General features: G+C 47.8%; 1 protein-coding gene across 1 annotated transcript in view; it reads right to left on the reverse strand.

The window, feature by feature from the left end:
• LOC114912548 (myelin basic protein-like) overlaps positions 1-6,113 on the reverse strand; it is a 38,385-nt gene extending 32,272 nt beyond the window's left edge. The window contains exon 1 of the mRNA XM_029259808.1: positions 5,985-6,113. The gene's annotated coding sequence lies outside the window, so the exon portion shown is untranslated. The remainder of the gene's footprint in view (positions 1-5,984) is intronic.
• Between the last annotated feature and the right edge of the window lie 10,038 nt (positions 6,114-16,151).

Genomic DNA, 16,151 nt, shown 5'->3' on the forward strand with positions numbered 1-16,151 from the left:
TTCGGCCTTGTGCCCAGCGTCTCCGGGATAGGCTCCGGCTTGCCGCGACCCCACTCGGGACAAGAGGTTATTGGCATTGGCTGGTTGGTTGGGTGGTTGGTTCTTTACCCAGTTGTGCTGAGGCGGGTGCTGTGCACGTGTCAAACCCACATTAATAAATGGAAAGCCGCCCCCCCCCGGTGCCATACGTGTCCACAGCCACGTCAGTCATATGAAACACCACAACACAGGAAAGGCACCGGGTTTTATGCCAACCAAGAGGTGCGATTTCAAAATGACACTTTTTTAAAGAGGCACCATGCGAACGTGAGCAGAACCGATCGATAGGAGGGACCGCGAGACCCGGCACCGATCGCGCAATCGCTCAAAGCCAGGCCTCCCGATCGATATCCTTGATCCCTTCAATTTGCGAAACGTATCCTGGGTGCACAAGAAAAAGGAAGAGAGACAAGGACTTGTCCTGCAGCGCTCCGCCTGACACTCAGAACAGTTGAATCTGTAACAACAGAGCACAATCTGGAAAGAAAAGACCCGCAGAAACTCCGCACGACGCACACCCACCATCCCTTTCTTCTGTGTGCACCAGTGGCGTGTAAACCAACAGGTGTCGAAATCACGGAGAAACCGCTTGGTCATAAGGTCACTGCATGAACCTGTGTCCTCAACATACATGGAAACAACTAAAAAACCAATATACAGTACATATATACGTGTGCACACGTGTGTGCGTACGAGCAACGCACAATTTTCCTTTTCTATATATATTTTCTTTCGCCCTGTTTAAACAATTTTTTGGAAGGTGCCCCTACAGAATGCGTTGCCCACAACCTACTCATCTCCAGCTACCTGCATATTACAAAAACTCTCATATTATCACTGTAATCTTACACTCATGTAACAGACCAGTGAAGTACTTTACTGCACTGCTTCATGCGATGTTGAGACACTTGTGTCACGCTGACCGCTTCCGACCCCCAGGCCCCTTTCGGTGCGTGGACTTCTGGGATCGAAAACACTCTGCACTGGTTTTCAGCTCGGGCAGCAGGTGGCTTTGTGGTTAGGACACAGGTTCAAATCCCACCTCCTGGTGCAGTACCCCTGATCAGGCAACTTGGGTATCAGTGCACATTTAGGGCATTAAAAGTAAGTTGCTTTGGAGAAAAGTGTGAGATAATGATAAATAAATGTAAAAGCAGCTATACACACCGTGTGCTGCGTCCTTTCCCATGAGGCCATGGGAGGCTAACGGTCCCATTTAGCACAGCGCTGGTCCCACGGGGGTCACTGAATTCCCATCTTTGTGATGCACTTAGTTCAACGTTCCTTGCTCACCAAGATGAGAGAAACGTTCATGTCCTTCAGTGTTAAAGAGGAGGTAAAACAAAACGACCGAGGGACACCTGTCGCCCCCCACGATGAGTGCCACGACCCGGGTTCGAGGAGCTGCGGCGCAGCACAGCAGTTTCCACAGGCAGGAAGGCGAGCGCATGTTGCTGGGAGTGCACAGTACAAGCAGCCCAGAGGAGAAGGACACTGATCTGTGACCTAAATTCTGCCTCTGCCAGAGCTCTGCTGTAGTGCCCTTGAGCGAGGTATTTTACCTGCTCTGCTCCGGTATGACGCTCAGCTATAAAAAGCTGAACTGGACGGTTCTTTACAGGAAATGGAAAAGGGAGAAGAGGCCCGAGGGAGTGAGAGGCACTCCCAAGGTGACAGATACCCTGGGTCGACTGCTTACTGTGCTCGAATCTACCGCATTTCTTTATGGGTCCACATGAGGATTCGGACGGGAACTTACTGGGCTTCTTAAAGGGCCGACTCCTGCTTTATGCGGCTCTTCTTAGGAACAAAAGCCTGTTGGGTCGAAACCCCCCACCCCGACCCTCACCCGTTAGTCGCTCCAGGTCGTGTCCAGGTGTTACACCTCTGGAACTTACAGGAGGTTTGCAGGTGCAAACAAACAAGGGCCCTGCTGTTGTACCTTTGAGGATTTATTTTCTTCTGTTTAAAAGAACTGCAGCTGTAAAAATGGTCAAAGCATCAAAGTTGCAAGGAAGAAAAACGACTAAAACATCTGCTGAAGGACTCATGTGAACAGTCCGAGGAAGAGGATATAAGGAAAATGGCTTTTCCCACAGCAATCCGCATTTCACACACACACAAATGTTTAGAGCTCAGGAACACACACAAGCCAAAAGACTTAGTCCTGCAGGTTCTCATAATTTGCAATGTAAATTCCTGGGAAAGGAACAAATAAAGGTAAACTGGCTCCTCATTTCTGAAAGGGCTGATTTGGGGAATTTCTGTGATACAAATATTCACCTGGTGCAGGAGGTGAATATTCAATATTCAGACTGGAGACATTCATTCGTTCTTTTTTTTTTAAACTGATTTTTTTTTCCACTTGTCTATTTCCTAAAATGTGCCCATAATTGTGCAAATAAGACCTGCACTAACTCTCCGAACCCTGCACTAAACATCTGCATTATTAACCTTTTTTTGATTATGACTCAGTGGTGAAAGTGACTTTGGAGGTACAAACAAAATGAGTTGCAAACACACTTTGAGTCCCAGTAGTCTGTGCGCGCTGAGCGGCCCTTGGACTTTGTCTTTGGCACTTTGTCTTAGTTTAAGTGGCACCATGGAGCCTGCAGCCTTTAAGGGCAACTCAAATTACTGCTCACCACCTTTGGCACCACCAGCGCCCCAGAAATGATTACCCAGCAGGCTTTGCAGCAGTTGCACAGGTGAGTTGCTGGCTCAGCGCTCCCGAGGTGACCGTGTCGAGGGTAGTGCTGAGCAGCTCGCCTCGCCTGCTGTCATGGTATCCCCTCGACACCTTGCGGTGCGGTGTCGCGGAACCTCCCGGACGAGCCGAGCAGACCAGAAGCCTGCAACGTGGCCAGTTCACCGTCAACCACTTCCTCCTAGAACCACCGTGACGAAACAAACAGCCAGGGTGCAAGCAACCTTGGCTAAATAAACGTGCCTTTCCGGAAGGACTTCGCAGCCTTGACCGCTAACGTTCCTCAAGGAGGACAACCGCTTGACCTCGTTTCTCCTAAAGGAGTGGTCGTCCCACAGATGTAGTGGCCGTTGCATAACGTGCCGTTTGGAAGCGAGCTGACAAGATTCTGTGGTCCAAAGCTGGTGTAAAGAAGAGGAGGTCATCGGAACCATCTGGCGTATTACTATGCGAACGGACCAGCCTTTCTTCTCAGATATCCACGGCTCGCACAGCGTGGGAGCAGCGCCGGCCAATGGGCACAGAGGAATCCTCAAGCCTGAACGGTGTCCACCGACGCACGGCTCACATGATTGCAGGTTCCTGCTTCCAACGGAGCGTCATCTGGGGGTGCTAAATATAAAGGCTAGACGAGCATGCGTGCCTGCGTGCGCGTGTGTGAGATGCTCACAAGGTTTTCCAAGACCATAAGGAGAAGTAGGAACCTGAACTGGAGACAATATGATGACGTGCAGGAAGGACCGGAACTGAAGACCACATTCCACTCCTGCCAACCTTGCAGCTCTCGTGTCCCCTCCGTGCCCAGACTTGCCGGATCATTCTTTGGGAAGTTCCGAGGACGGGAAAGGGCGCACAACACACAGAGAAACCATCTCTTTCTCCCTTCATCAAACATCAGACGTGAAAAACACTCAAATATCAAAACACCGGAACAGAACTCGGCCTCCTGCACCGGGTCACCCGGTACCCAACATCGGTTCGGAAAATCCGAACGTGTCGCAGTGTTTTGGCACAGATGAGAGGGGTTTATGACCTCAATTCATAATAATCATAATACTAACAACAACAATAACAACAACCCAATTTCTGACCCAGTTTTGCACTGATTTTTTTCTCTCTGGTTTTGATTCCTCATCAAACTTTTGACCATTTTCAAATTTTCAACTATTGTCTTTTTTCATCATCGACACGACCTGTTCTATTATTTGGACTGTTGCTACTGGTGTATTCATAACCTCGCCATATTACCTCTCGTTTCTTCTGGTCAACATTTTATCGCTGGTTTCAGCTGCTAGTCCAGGAACAATGATGTCATAACATGTCACATGGTGTGTACCATGCGCACGTCACCATGTAACATATCTAAAAACACACTCTAATGAAGTCAAGTTGCCAGAACACATCTGTGTTGTACAAATTAAAGTATTAATGTCACTGTGCTCAAGTGTATTGGCTCATATTTTACTATATTATTATTATCATCATCATCATCTTAAATCAGGGTCATTGTAGTCTGGAGCCTATACTGGAAGCAGAGGACACAAGCCTAGGCAGGGTAAATCATTACAGGATAATAATAATAAAATAATAAACTAATATCTATACAGTATAAACACATGTATGTTTATATTATATACAACTGTGTTCTCCACCAACTTAACACTTTCATGGTCTGCGGAATCTCTCCGTCTACCAGTCACAAGCCTGCAAGTTCCTCCCCTCGTCTTTTTGGGACGCGACATGACAGGGAATTTATGATTTATTAGCTCACACCCTGGTCTCTACAGAGCTCAGTCCTACTTTGCTTGGTTTCTTTTCTCCCAAATTACATTTCAAAGTCGACGCTGCAGTACGAAGGGAAGCGGCGCACACTTTCACACATTGCGCCATTGCCACTTTGTTATTCATACTTTATCTCACCAGTTTGGGTGTGTGTGTGTGTGTGAGTGAGAACAGTTGTCACCTGCTCCGTTTTTTTTTTTTTTTTTACAGGGAAAACTTCAGAGATAATTCCTCTGTCGGAGTCATATGAACTTGGGGGGGAAAAGAAAAATCGCAGTGATGAGCTGTCACTGAAGCCACTGGTGGGACTGGAACACACAACCTTCTGAACATAGCTTCGGTTCCTTAACCACCACGGCACCTGCTGGTCAGCTGAGCGATCACACTTGCGAAACCTCAGGTGTGAACTGCTGACAGGACTCGGTCCTGCAAGTAACCCAAGTGCACTGGGTCTCGGGTCAAACAGCAGGTCCCTCCACGGCCGCTCAACCTGACGTATCCTTCGTGCGTCGGAACACACCAGGCAGTAGCATCCGGGTCGTCACCATGGCGACCCCAAAGGGACGCCCTGCTGAATGGCAGCTGGAAGAAGGGCAGCGACGAGACCCCTCCCACCTCCACACAGTGGTGTGTGTGTGTGTGTGTGTGTGTGTGTGTGTGTGCGCGCGCGCATCACCAAAATACACACTTTAAACAGCAGGTCCTTCCGCAACCTTCTGGTTTTGGAGTTTTCGTCAACACAACAGGCAGCTCACACTTCCACACCCACACACATCGGGTAAAAACGGCACACACTAAAGTGCCAGAGCAGAATGACTGCGTGTGTAATGTCCTGTACACATCACACACCCCTGTGAGTGAGAGGAGTGTAAACAGAGTGTAACAAATCAGTGCTGCCACACACACACACACACACAGTACACGCAGAGAGGCCTTAAACGTGTCACTGAGCTCAACACACACACACTGCCTACAAAACACACTCAACAGGCCAGTATCTTCTTCTTGCCACTCGATACACACACTGCCCACACATGCGGTGTAGTGCGTGTTACATAAACCCCAGCGCAGCGCGCGCCGCACGTGTTTACATCACAGAAGTCGATACGCGACCGTGGGGCGGCGCGCGCGCCTCGTCCGCGTTTGTTACAAAGTATCGAAGTGTCGGAGCGCGCGCGGCCGCGATGCGACGCGAGGCTGACCGAATTGGCGCGCGCCCCCCGCGCGCACCACTAACCCGACCGACGCGCTCAAGCAAGGTGCGATAAACGGACCTCGGTGGACCCGGAACAGGCGGCGCGCGCTCCTCCACCTGTTTTGTTACGGGAACACACCCGCACCCCATTTACCACGTTTACTGCCATTAATAACAGTACCGAACCTGAACTGAAATTAGCCGAAACCGAGACCGGACCGATTCTGCACTCGCCCCCCCCCGGTGGTGCGACGTGCTCACCGCGCCGTGGACGTGGACGAACCTCGTGCGCTCGCTCGCAGGATCACCGGTTTCCTCCCTCAGTCATCGCTCTGCGAGCGCGCGCCGCCGCTTCCTGGTTTTTTAGGTGCGGTGATCATGATGTGTGTGTGTGTGTGTGTGTGTGTGTGCGTGTGTGCGCGCGCGGGGAGGAGCCGCGCGCAGATCTCAAGCGGGGCGGAGCGCGAGCCTCTCACTGCGTGACCGCACGCGCTTCTCTGCCACATCCTCGAAAACGATCGTGAATGAACGAACGAACGAACGAACTAATGAATGAACACACTCGTCTCATTCACACTCTTGTTTTTTATGCAGCTTGAATCCTACACTCTTTATTTGTCCACTGAACAGGTTAAGAGATGCATGTACTCATTTACAGAGCAGGGTCATTTGTACTGCCTCAGTACCTTGCTCAAAAGTACAGCAGCAGGAGACGGGATTCGAACCAAGGTCCTCCGTGTGCTGGTGGTAGCAGCTCTGACCACTGCGCCACCTGTCGCCCTATGACAGTGTTACATTGTTTCATGTGTGCATTAAGCGTATTGATGTGATCGTAAAGCACAATTTATATTTATTCCAGAAGATAAGTTATACAGAGAATTATAATGAGTGTTTAGGAGCCTTTTCCCCCCCATTAGGTATAACTGTATATTTGGCAAATATTATACTTATTGTCAGGCGGCCGCAGGTTCGATGAAGAGCTCATGCAGGAACTTGAGATGGTCCTCAAAGCATTTCCATATTTCCTGTGTTCTCCCACATAACATTCACATCATAACATTCCTGGGCTTGGCAATGAGGTACCGTCCGAACTGATTCCGACCAGCAGGGCGGCGCTGTTTGGACCACCCACTGCACTGACTGCGTGTTATAGATGCTCTGCCAAACCCGGGTCCACCTGTACGAACACAAGGGGGGGCAGGTGGGCTCTGCAGACCAGCGGGGGTGGACAGGCCCCGCCCACAGCCCAATCCGAACCGCCAGCCTACTTTTCTCATCCAGTTTCTCCGCCCTCACGCACCCCGTGTGAGTGCGGGAACGGGGCGAGTCCGGGACCCGGTGGAAAACGGCCTCAGGTGCGACCGAGGCGCAGGTGTCGCTTTCCATTTTTATCTTCGCTCTCTTAATCCAAACACCTTCACAAAGCAATTTATTTGCACATAGTTACACACACTTTGTAACACGGATGTACTTCCATACCTGCATGTTTGTTCAGCATGAAAAGGAGTGGAAAATGTGTGCCTGGTGCTTCTCGTACCGCTGCTGTCCTATCGTGTTCTCGCACCCTATCGGGCAGGTGCCGTGTGGAGCAAACAGTCCTGCCGTGTTTTTTCTCCAGTGTTACAGCCTCTCGTACCCGCTACCGGTGTCAGAGGGCGAGTGCGGGTGAGCCGGGCCCTCGCAGCGCTGTCCTGCTCGCGCCCTCCTCCTACTGCTCCCCACCAGGAGCCGCCCCGCCGCTGCCCGGGGCCCATCGTTCCCATGTTTCAGAGAAGCAATAAAATAAATAAAGGTTCAATTAATATTAAAATGATAGTTTTCAAGCACTGAAAAGTCCAGTTTTTCGTATAAAACACCAAGCGGTTGGGGCTGAATTGAATGTCCATCAACTCCGGTGCGACCCGGTCATCAGCAGACAGGGCGTGATGCTGATGCTGATTGACATAAATAGGGGACAAATGTAATAGTAACATAATCGTTGAACAGCAATTTTAAAAACATGCCCAAAATTCTATTATTGGTCTCCTCTGGAAGCAGTCGGCCGCCGTGGAAATGTGCGTGGCCCCAGTGTATGATGACAGTCCAATTAGGTTTGCAGGTATCATTACCCAGAGTGCACCTCATCATAGATTCAAATTACTTGGGGTAATTTAGACGAAAAGTAAATAATGAACGAACACTAACTGGGTTTTCTGTGGCAGCAAAATCAAACAATGTCACAAGATACAGTTTGAGGTCAGTGCACTGGACAAATTATGACCAGATGGACTTTTACTGTGTTACCCAGGATGGGCCTTTGGAAAAAAAAAAAAAAAAAAAAAAGATTTCAGGGCCAAATTATGGCTGGATAATATTCATCGGAGAGCCGCACTTGCTGTAATACACTCCGCCGCCAACAGGGGGCAGCGCTGCCGGTATTGGCAGCACAGCACCGTGGACTTCCTCCTGAATGTTCAAGAGACCGAGAAAACACCAGTGGGCGTGGCCACTGTGTGGTCCAGTTGGGGCAGCAGGTGGCGTAGTGATTAGAGCCATCGTTTTGCAATCGAAAGTCCCGGGTTCGAATGTCGTCCCTGCGCCAGGTACGTTGGTACACTTTGTAGGCTGCAGACGGTGCGGCGGGAAGCAGTCGGGAAACAATAATAAAACACACACACTTTGCTTGTACAGTAAAGACTTGAACAAATATACGAAAAGCAGTTAAAAATATCCAGTTGTGAGCAACAATAGAGACATAATGATATTTAAATAATGGATATAGAACTAAATTTACCAGCACGTAACATGGAACTCTTTCTGATAACTACGACTGTAAGCGACGCCCCACATTAAAATTAATAAGAAAGACAATTAAAATAATTGGGCACATCTCTCATGCTGGTGAATAGGAATATGAATATGAATATGAATTGCAGGAGGATTACAGAGATTTCCCAGCACCCATTTTACATGATTGGATGTTAGTTTCCCTGCTTGGGCTACGTCAGGTATGAGGCAGTTTGATAAATAACCACAGTTAATCTGCTGTCCTCAGCCGGACCTCGGCGCCGTTTTCCCAGAATGCTCCGCTCAGTGGCTCCCGGTGCTTCTGTGACATAATGAGGTTGCCGACGGCGACACAAATGTGTGCTGAGGCTGTCGACCACGCATTGGTCACGAATGGTCATCTCTGACTGTGTGTGTGTGTGTGCGAGAGAACATGCCATTTCAGGTCAGGGGGGCTGGATTTTCAGGCTTCGTCCAAACAAATCAAAAGTTTTCAAAAAACTGCATGAAACAGCCGGATTTCCTCCCACATCAGCACCGCATCACAATCTGCAGCCTCTTCAAAAATAAATGCGACGTCTCAAAATAATTTTCATGCGACCCTTTGAGCAGGATACTTACCCTGAACACAAACCCCCATGTAACCCCCCCCATGGGCTCCATGTGGGATTCAAACCCAGTCCCTGAAACTGGGAGGAAGCAACTGCAGCTCCTTGACGAAGGTCTCGAGGTACGACCAGCAGCAACCAGTCGGATGGACTGGGTGACGGTGGACACACCCTTCGAAGAAGGACAGAACTTTCTGGAAGCCCTCTGCACACCCACATGTATTCACTTACTCTGACACTTTTCTCCAAAGCACTTCGCAGGTCATTTGCCCATTTATACAACAGGATAACTTTAACCATGTCAGTGCAGGGTAAGTATGTTGATCAAATGTCCTGCACCGGGGGGGATTTGAACCTGCAAGTCAAAAGGCAGCAGCTCAAGAAAAGGCAGCAGCTCAAGCCACTGCGCCACCTGCTGCCTATATGGTGCAGGTCACACGGTCACTGGGAACAGACACCGAAGAACAGCATCAGAAAAAGACATGAAATGAACACGTCAATATGGAGACTAATAAAGATGGTGTTGGGGTCGCGACACGGCGCCGCAGGATTGGCTCCTTAGGGGATGCGGTGGAATGAACAAATAAATGAAAACCTGGACAAATGGAAGGGAAACATTGGCACCTTTACCACAGCTCCTTCAAAAGTGCCAACGCTTACTATAGCATTTTACCTGCCCTTCGGTTGCGTTTCTAAAGGCTCTGCTGGAGAGCGTGAGGCAAAACGAAGCCTATTCTAGGCAGCACTCGAACCCCTCTCGTTTAGCCCTTAACCTGGTTCTTCCCGCACGGTAAACAAGCAGGTAATTGCGGTATTGATAAGTGCTGGATGGAAATACTGATTATCCGCTTCCGAGAAGAGCAGATGACTCTAAAGGAGCAGCGTTTTGGAGAAAACAGCCAAACAGAGTTGCTCCCAGGGTCATGTCTTGGTGGCACCGAGCAGGAAAGTGTGTGAATGTGACCAGGAGAGTATATGAGAGTGAGTGAGTGAGTGAGTGAGTGTGTGTCTGTGTGTTTATATATATAAATACTATATATATACATGGGAAGGGACAGCTGGTGGTGTAGTGGCTAGAGGTGCTGCCTTTGGACCCAAAGGCTAGAGATTTCATCACCACCTCTAACCGTACTCTTAAGCAAGGTACTTACCCTACATTGCTCCAGTATAATTACTATACTGTATAAATAATTGTAACGTTAACATTTCTTAGCAGACACTTTTCTCCAAAGCAACTTCCAATGAACTCTACGTAGTGTTATCAGCCCACACACCTTATTTACCACAGTGATTTACACTGCTAGATACACCACTTACAATGGCTCACTCATCTGCACATCAGTGGAACACACACACTATGAGTGAATCTGAACAGAATGTCTTTGGACTGTGGGAGGAAACCAGAGCACCAAGAGGAAACCCACACAGATAAGGGGAATACATGCAAACTCCACACAGACAGCAGGGATTGAACCCATGTCCTCTCGCACCACCCAGGCACTGTAATACAGCAGCACTACTCACTGTGCCACCCATTTACAATCTGTATTGTTTTGGAGAAAAGCGTTTGCTAAATGAATAAATGTAAATATCTATACACACATAAAGAAGTAGAACATTTCTGTTCTGTTTCCGTCATGTTTATCACACTATATTTTTGTTCAAAACAAGGAGACTGGTGAAAAACAAGTGAACGGACATTCGGGCCCCGCGGAGCATAAGCTCTGATGTCTGCACATTCCAAATTAAACGTCAGTATGATATGATGATAATTATAATAATTTGATATGATAGGATTTGCAATAAGTTGAGTGAGTTATGGTCTGAAGTCATAAGATGTTCAGTTGAAGAAAACACTTCATTCCTGAAGGATGGAGACAAGTGTGCGTTAAGAAAGCAGCAATAATTATGATAAATTCCATCATTCATGTGCAATGATGAGTGGAGCAGAGTGGCTTCCTTCCTTCCTTCTTTCCTCCTTTCCTTCCTTCTTTCCTTCCTTTTTTCATTTTCATTGCCATTATAGACAAACTCGCTTTGACTGAATCAGCGCTTTGCACTCCATTCATAAGACAAATACCCCTTTTCCTCCAATTTTCATTTCTTTGAAACCTTGTTAAAATAATGTAGTATATAATAAAGAACAATAATATTATATAATATATAACAGTCTTGTGCTATAATCTTATTTTTGATGACTGTTGGATAATTTTTTAAGGAAAACCTGGTATTTTACAGTTTTTGAAAGTATTGCTGGAGATTCACACTCTACAAAACAAAGAATGTGTCCCTCAACAACTGACATCATTCCATAAAAGCAAATATTGCTTATACAATATACATAACTCCTGTAATCATCACATCAGTACAGAATATCGCCACCTCGTGGAAGGAGGAGGTACTGCATGCATTTGTGAGGTACCTTGAAATCTACTGTGGTAACTGTTTAGCTCCATCCATCCATCCGCAATTTTAGACACCCCCCTTTCCAATGGAGGGTCACAGTGGTCGGAAGCCTGTCGCAGGTACCTCGAAACCTTAATGACTAAAACAAACCCTGTAAATAAATCACTGCTGAAATAAACATAAAACAGAAACACCAAACTGACCCCTGCAGCGGGGTGTTTACTTCAATTATTAAGATAAATAAAAAAACATCACCGTGCATCGTGTGTTTCAGTTGAAGCTCTTACAGATGTACAGTTTTTAACTGTTAAATCCCAATGGGAATATTACAGGGGACCATTTAATTTCAAGCTCGTAGCAATCTTGTACAGTTTACATTAAAGAAGGAGAACTTATACAGACCCCAAGGCTAATGTGCCTGAATCTGGGTGCAGAACAAGGAATAAAATTGAAGTCTTTCAGGGAGGAATGTAGATTAAACATGACTGTTTTATTCATGGCTCTCATTTGTTTCCAGAACATACAGAAACACCAACAGCCGTCGCAGGAGCGTGGAGCCCCTGTGCATTATGGTTACAATTGATGTTCGGAAAGGATTTCAGTCAACAGAGAATAAAAAGTGTCTTTTTAGCGGAATTATTTCTTGGGGTCTTTTTACATTTTAAAATCAGTTCTTTGACCTACAACCTTATGAGCACCCATTTCCATGATTTCCTTTTACCGAGTGCCAACATTCATCAATATTCAGTGCAGGCAGATGGAAGATGGAGATGTTGATATTGTCTGTCCTTGGCATGAAGCCGCTGTAATCTGGAGAAAAGTAAAAAAATAAATTAAAAAAAATTTCAGATATATGATAAAACATGACTCAGTAGCATAAAACAGATCAATAAAAGGAAAGGAAAAAATCACCAAACAGTGCGTGGAGGTCAAAACAGTAAACGACCCTTCATTTTCTCATTTTCCATTACCCTGTGCGACATTCTTCTGTTGCATTATACACATTTCCCCTCTGTTCTTAGTTATTTTTTACATAACTGTAGCAAAGCAATTAATCTAAGTGAGAGCATCCGCACGGCGCACTCAGAGATGAAGCCAGCTGGTAATTCGATCGGAACTTTGTGGGCATCGGACGGTTGCCGAGGGCCACTCGAACCCCCACCCGCACTCCGAACTTGCCTTATTTTCGACAAGTCAAATTCATAAACACCAAAGTGCTCCCGATATCCCCAGGGCTGAGAGCCCTTATCGTCGGCCAACGGTTGTTTTGTCCTCGGAACCGTCACCTTTGAGGTCGGCGATTAAGAGAGGAAGACGCTTCGGCCCCGTTGCCGCTACCCGAGAATTAAGTCGAATGGCGCACTTTATTTAATCTTCGAAAGGCTTAATTACATCCATCATACTGCATCAGACCTTGTTGTGGAGGCAGGGCTGCTCTTTCATTTAAACACCACGTCCTTCAGCTTGATGTTGAGAACAGCATAGCAAACGGCACTGGTGCACATTCATCTTTCGAACCGTTTTTCAGGTCCCCGAGTTGACGGGAACTGAAGAAGAAATACCGATTTGGAAAGGAACACGTGACATCAGTAAAAAATTGAAATATGTCATAAAGAAGGTTTGTTTGAGCCCCAATGAATCATACAGCCGGGGGGCGCGGGGGCGCGGTGGGTTGGACCGGGTCCTGCTCTCTGGTGGGTCTGTGGTTCGAGTCCCGCTTGGGGTGCCTTGCGATGGACTGGCGTCCCGTCCTGGGTGTGTCCCCTCCCCCTCCGGCCTTACGCCCTGAGTTGCCGGGTAGGCTCCGGCTCCCCGCGACCCCGTATGGGACAAGCGGTTCAGAAAATGTGTGTGTGTGTGTGTGTGTGTGTGAATCATACAGCAGCTCTGCTGTTTGTGTGTTTCTACTGATGATGGGGAGGGGTTTACAGGTGTGTTCAGTCCCTCAGAGCAGCAATGCTCACACCTGCTCATGAGGAACATGACTCAGAGTCAGAAGCAGGAGGAACAGTCTCGACAGACACATCAGCATGTGTTTCTGAAGGTGACAGTTTCTTTACATTTATTTATCAGATGCTTTTCTCAAATCAGCTTCCAATGAACTCTATGTAGTGTTATCAGCCCACAGACCTTATTCACCGCGGTGACTTACACTGCTAGATACACTACTTACACTGGGTCACTCATCCATACATCAGTGAAACACACTCTCTCTGTCACTCACACACCATGGGTGAACCTGAACAGCATGTCTTTAGCCATCTTTTTTTCATCCCAGTCATTAGCAGATATTTTTTGCGGTGCACAGTTCCAAATTGCTTTCAAATTACTCAAATTGGGTCTGTGACTGTAAGAAGGTATAAAAAATTTCTGATAAATGACAGTCAGCCATGTCAGGTTTTATTTTATGTTTTGCATAATTTCAAGTAATAAAGTTGGAGATATTAATGCATTTCACTCTCTGGGGAAAACTGAAGTTGGGGCTAAAGCAAAATGCTTACAGTCTGAAAAGGGAAGGAAAAGAATACAATGGCGAATGGATGACCATAGACTGCAAAAGGGGAGGGATAGGCTATGGTAGAAAAGGGGTGACAATAGACTGCAATAGGGGAGGGATAGGCTACTATAGAGAAGGGGTGACCCTAGACTGCAATAAGGGAGGGATAGGCTACGGTAAAAAAGGGGTGACAATAGACTGCAATAGGGGAGGGATCGGCTATGGTAGAAAAGGGGTGACAATAGACTGCAATAAGGGAGGGATAGGCTACGGTAGAAAAGGGGTGACAATAGACTGCAATAGGGGAGGGATAGGCTACGGTAGAAAAGGGGTGACAATAGACTGCAATAAGGGAGGGATAGGCTACGGTAGAAAAGGGGTGACAATAGACTGCAATAGGGGAGGGATCGGCTACGGTAGAAAAGGGGTGACAATAGACTGCAATAAGGGAGGGATAGGCAACGGTAGAAAAGGGGTGACAATAGACTGCAATAGGGGAGGGATCGGCTATGGTAGAAAAGGGGTGACAATAGACTGCAATAAGGGAGGGATAGGCTACGGTAGAAAAGGGGTGACAATAGACTGCAATAGGGGAGGGATAGGCTACGGTAGAAAAGGGGTGACAATAGACTGCAATAAGGGAGGGATAGGCAACGGTAGAAAAGGGGTGACAATAGACTGCAATAGGGGAGGGATCGGCTACGGTAGAAAAGGGGTGACAATAGACTGCAATAAGGGAGGGATAGGCAACGGTAGAAAAGGGGTGACAATAGACTGCAATAGGGGAGGGATCGGCTATGGTAGAAAAGGGGTGACAATAGACTGCAATAGGGGAGGGATAGGCTACGGTAGAAAAGGGGTGACAATAGACTGCAATAGGGGAGGGATAGGCTACGGTAGAAAAGGGGTGACAATAGACTGCAATAGGGGAGGGATAGGCAACGGTAGAAAAGGGGTGACAATAGACTGCAATAGGGGAGGGATCGGCTACGGTAGAAAAGGGGTGACAATAGACTGCAATAAGGGATGGATAGGCTACGGTAGAAAAGGGGTGACAATAGACTGCAATAGGGGAGGGATAGGCTACAGTAGAAAAGGGGTCACAGTGGGCTCCCATAGGGGAGGGATAAGCTACGATAGAGAAGGGGTGACCCTAGACTGCAATAAGGAAAACGGAATAAAGTTTCTGAAATGGGGACTTTTGGGGACTGGTAGCATAGCGCTTGGACCCAAAAGTCACAGATTCAAGTTTCACCTCCAGCTTGAGTACCCTTGAGCAAGATACTTACCCTGAATCGCTCCAGTTTTACCTGTATAAACGGTAAAATCATTGTAAGTCTCTTTGGAGAAAGCATCAGCTAAATGAATAAATGTAAGTTTTTAAAAGGAAAGCTTTCCTGCCCAGCTGGTTTCCACAACCTAAAACTATGGGAAAATGAAGATAAGTGTCTTTAAGCTCCCATATCCAAAAATAAACTGCGCTTTAAAAGCCTTGAATGAGTTTTGTATTAAACGGAAATCTCTCGCATGAGCTGATTCCATCAAAGCAGGAGCCTTCTGTCCCTGCGGCGGACCGCCCCTGGTCCGGGGTTCGAGAGTGCGGCTGGCGGTGACGTGATCACGGTGACGGGCTGAGCCCACCCTCCCTATAAAAACGGAGGCTCGGAGCGGAGAGAGGAGAGTGGAGCGGAATAGCGGAGGGACAGCGGAGGGACAACGGAGGGACAGCGGGTGCGCGCACACAGGGGAGCGCGGCACCGGCTCGCCAGATCTGAGATGTTCGCAAATACGCAGATATAATGTGAACGGAGGAGAGACTCTGGAGAAAAACACCGCTCTTTGACTTAGTCTGAAAGGAAAGAAGGAAACAAGTGAAAAGGAAGGAGACACGTGAAGAGGGGCTGAAGGAACGAGGGTTTATTATTTCAAGGATTCTATTTGTATTTCACTTTCCTCAGCTTCAGATGGATGCGCTTCTCCAAGGCTCCCAGAAGCGACGCCACAGCGGCTGACTTTCGCCCGCACAGCAGCGCAGGTTGCCGATCGCTGACCGAGGCGGTGGCACGCATGGATACACGGGTCACCGGTCGCGTCGCACGCGCCCACCCCACGCGGTCGCCCTCGCGCTCGCGCCGCTGACGCGCCCGCGGA

The sequence above is a fragment of the Scleropages formosus genome, chromosome 18 (genome assembly GCF_900964775.1).
Source record: "Scleropages formosus chromosome 18, fSclFor1.1, whole genome shotgun sequence".
Classification (NCBI taxonomy): domain Eukaryota; kingdom Metazoa; phylum Chordata; class Actinopteri; order Osteoglossiformes; family Osteoglossidae; genus Scleropages; species Scleropages formosus.